The following is a 4,520-nucleotide window of genomic DNA, read 5'->3' as shown; positions in this document are numbered from 1 at the left end:
TATCATCATCATGATAAGTGATTTTAGATCTGAATCTTGCGTTTCCGGTGTAATGGTGTGTCCAGGACCTGCTATGTTGGGAGAATTGGGTTTTGATGATGGCAAGTGACCTTGGTTTGTGTTGTTTATTTTCTAAGGATTGCCCCGCGCATCTGGTTAACTCTAGTGCTACCTGCCCTTGCTAAATCTGACTGGAGCCTGTCCTTCCTGTGATCCTGGTTGTTTCAGAACTCCTCAGAATCAAGCTGACTCTGTAATCCTGTGATTCTGGGATCCTGGGATCCTGGGCTTGTTAAATCACCTGGGAGTGTGGCTTTCTCTGTGAGTTGTGGGACTGGCTGCAGAGCTTGTGCCCAAGTTCTGCTCAGAACACTAACCCCCACAGACCAGAAGGAACTGGAGTCACTGGGCTGGAGGAGATCTTGTGTGCCTAGTCCCGCTGGACCCAATTACTCCCAGTGTTGGGACAGATGTTGGTTCCTGCTTACCTCTGATCCTGGGTGTGTCAGAGCACCTGGGAGTGGAGCTTCCGCTGGGTGTTCCCTCTTTGATTCTTAATGGAGTATAGTTTCATGACCTCGAGGGATGTTGTATGCACAGAATTATACATTCGTTTTTTCTTTTAAAGGTTTATTTATTTATTTTATTTATATGAGTACACTGTAGCTTTACAGATTGTTGTGAGCCATCATGTGGTTGCTGGGAATTGAACTTGGTCCTCTGCTCTCTTAGGCCCTACTTGCTCCTGCCCAAAGATTTATTTCTTATTATATGTAAGTACACTGTAGCTGTCTTCAGACACACCAGAAGAGGGCATCAGATCTCATTCCAGACAGTTATGAGCCAACCTTGTGGTTGCTGGGATTTGAAACACACACACACACACACACACACACACACACACACACACACACACACTGCTGGGATTTGAAACACACACTTACATACTCTCTCTCCCTCCCTCCCTCCTTCCCCTTCCCCTTCCTTTCCCTCTCTCCTTCCCCCTTCCAGCCCCCACACCTCCTGCAAGCCCAAGATCCTTGGTTAGCCTCAGCCCTCTGCTCCGGCTTCAGCCTCGGGTACTGCCTCTAGGGGGCGCGCTGAGGCGTGCACCCCTTTCTTTCACCTGCTCTCCACACTTGGCTTGGAGGGCGAACAGCAAACCTGGGCCAGACATCTCGGAGTCATCTCACAAGTGTCCTCAAGGCAGGAGAAGCACTAGCTTGGTCAGCTCCTGAGAGCGGAGCTCACCCTCATTCTCGGTCGACCCAGGAAGATCTTCCCCACGGAAACGAGACAGCCACTTCCGGAAGCCCTAGTTTCTGCCCAGGTAGAGAGATGGAGAACTGCTGAGGAAGCCTTTCCGATCCTGGTGGGTGTAGCCCTCACCTTCCTGGCCCTGAGTCTTCCTCACCTTAGAGCCTGGGCTGCTGACATGGAGGGAAAAGTGCTCTTCTGGCAAAAATGGAAATTGAAATGGTGTCTTGAGTCGTGCCTTTGTTCTTAGCCAACATCATGGCTTTCAGTAGAGACCCTCATTCAGGTTCTCCTTGGAGTGGAGAGAGTTAATCGCCAAGGTTCATTCACTGTCCTTTTCAAGAAGATTCTGCACTTGATCTTAGCCAAAAGGCAGAGAAGCGATTCAAGAACATTCTGGACTCTTATCATGTGGGCTCTGAGGAGGGTTAGGGAGGCATCCACGAGGGGGAGGTGACTGAGTGTTTTTCATTGAAGGAGCCCCAGGAGTGCTTGGAAGCCTGGGGCCAGATTAACACCCTCAGCCATGACAAGCATTCCTCAGGACACTGAGTTTTCCAGGACCGGATGTTGGACAGAGACCTTATGTACCTCATATGTTTTTGGCATTGTGGAGGCAATGGATGGCATAAGTTCAAGGCACTACTCTTAAGGAGGCCACCAAGGAGCAAAGTGGGTGACAGTTGGCAAGGACCTGCCATTGCAGGTTCTGTATCCTTATTAGGATGCATAACTCCAGGAGCACAAGAGACCACAAATAGGCTTTTGTCCTGAGGATTGACTTAGCTAGGTAGTGTGTGTGTGGGTGGGTGGGGGGCAGTGACATAGAAGGAGTCACTTCTGGCCTTGGCCTGAGTGTGTCCTTACATCTGGGTACAGCAGGGAACAGAACTCAGGTCCCAACCTGAGTAGGCTATAACCCTCTAGCCTGCCCCTGTGGTCCCACTTAAGGCTACCTAGGCCTCAAAGAGTCTACAATCTACATAACAATGACACAATCTGGAGACCATTGTTCAAACACATAAACCTATGGGGAACGTGCACCATTCACTGGGTAACAGCAACTTCCACCAGGACCTGGGTTACAGCGTCTGGTTTGCATGTACAAGAAAGCTGAAGGCAGCACTGACAGACAAGCCATGAGTTTTCCAAATGTGGCCTCGCCCCAGCAGGATCTTAGTTGCTCTGCCATAGATGTGTGCTCAGGGTGCTCAGCTCCACCTGAATTGTGTTAAATCTACTGTCATTTTGGCTCCAAAATGTATGTCCACATGGTGGAGGCTCAGGGGTCTTAATGTCTTCACCCTGCTCTCAGCTCCGTTCGTGTGTCTTGGTTCTCTGCCAACCCAAATGATTCCTTTCTCAACTCAGACAAGGCTCTACTTCAGACCATACAAACTATGGGATGTCGACAGACCATGGAATGCAGGTGGCGGCAAATCACACCTCTGAGTGAATTAACCATAAGTCATGCCTTTTATTAAAGCCAGACTCACTTCAGAGTCCGTCTGGCCTCAAGCGTTGTGTATACACAGGTAGCTTGATTTCTTTCAAGCAAGGTTGCTCTCCTTGCCCAGCTGCTTTGTGAGCAGCTTGTACCCCTGCACCCGGGACCTTCTCTCACTCAGATGCTACATCTGCCTTTGGGGGAAGTCTGCTGCCATCTTTCTCTCTCTTCTGATTGATTCTCCCGTATGGATCAAGTCATATAAACATACAGACAGTGCATGCATCCCACTGATGAAAATGACATCTATCTGCTCCTGGTAAGAGTGCATGCCACATACACTTGAAGTTGTTCTCTCTCCCCGCCTTCCACATTTCTCCCCCATCCTAATGTTCCCACGTCTATGTAGGGTGTCTTTCCTCCAAAACTATGACCATATTCTCTTCATGCTGCTTAGTCCTCCTCAGCAGAATCTCTGTTTCTCTCCCTTCAGCCTTGGAGCTCCCTCACTGATGGCAAGAAGCAAACTAAGCTCTCCTAGAGCCTTGATCCCAAGTACCCCCTGCAAACCGTCACCACCTCTCATCCCCTCCCCCACATCCTCTTGTCTTTATTATTTTTTCAAGTTCTAAAAGCTTCTTCCTGTCCCTCAATCCCCCAAACTCCTGAGAATTTTCTTCAATATAAGACCCCACCAAGGCTGCCTTCCCTCTTTCTCCTTAGAGCTCTTGGCCCCCAGGTGTCCATAGGACCAGGCTAAATGCTTTGTACCAGCATATATCATGACCTTGTGTTCTACCTGTCATCTCTGTCTCTATGGCCCTACTTCTGTTGCCTAGACCATGTCCAAAGGCTCCCAAACTTTGCCACATGATGACTACTGACGAGCTTCTGTGAAGTAAGGTTCCGCCCTCCTTCTATGTCTCCTGAGAGCCCACTGGCCCTACCTACATTAGGCCCAAGCTAACATCAGCAAACAAGGGCTGGCTTACACACACCATGACCTTGTGCAAGACTCCATGAGTAGAGACAGAAGGGCCCTCACTAATGTGTAGTTCAGTACTGGGAGCAAAGAGCTTTCGTCTCACAAGGGTATGTTTCAAGAAAAGGTGCTCCCCTGTGTCACTCATCCTGGATTGTTGAAGTGCATCCTCTGATAATCTGTGTGAACTGTATGATGTCTTGGTTCTGAACAGCTGCCAAGCTCACTCCACTGCTGACTGTGGGGCCAATTATCTAGACCAAAGCACTGCAGGAACTGAAAAGGACACATTTAGCAACGGAGTTGCTTCATCATGGTGGCTGAGTGATGTCATGCATGATGGTTAGGAGAGGCGACAGGAAGTCAGTTTGGACCATCAGGATCCATTGGCCCAGGACCAACTGTTGCTTAGAGGGGAGAGAAGCCCTGCTTGTCGAGAGCACAAGCCTCTACCAAGAGGTATGTGCCAATGCCAATGACTAGGCTAGAAACCGGAGGTGGCAAAGTACACTGGGTGTAAGAGGCTCTGACAGAAGGAACAGAAGGGACAGAAGGAAGGAGAGGCTTCCTGAAATGATGAGGAACTCAGGGCCAGCTAGAGCCAGCTTCCCCTCCAGATTAATCCTCTGGTGATCAAGAGACAAATAAATATGGGATCTCTCCCATGTCACATTTCAGCTCTTGACCCTTGGTTTATGATTGTCCAGGAGTCAGCCAATGAAGTGCCAGGCCAGATCTATGACCTAGCGGTTCATCTGGTAGATTTTCCTGGATGTCATCGGAGGCAGAAGCCATCCTGGACACTTGGATCTGTGGTAATACGAGAGAGGACAG

Source organism: Mastomys coucha, unplaced genomic scaffold (genome assembly GCF_008632895.1).
Source record: "Mastomys coucha isolate ucsf_1 unplaced genomic scaffold, UCSF_Mcou_1 pScaffold20, whole genome shotgun sequence".
NCBI lineage: Eukaryota > Metazoa > Chordata > Mammalia > Rodentia > Muridae > Mastomys > Mastomys coucha.
This window is presented reverse-complemented; position numbering follows the sequence as displayed.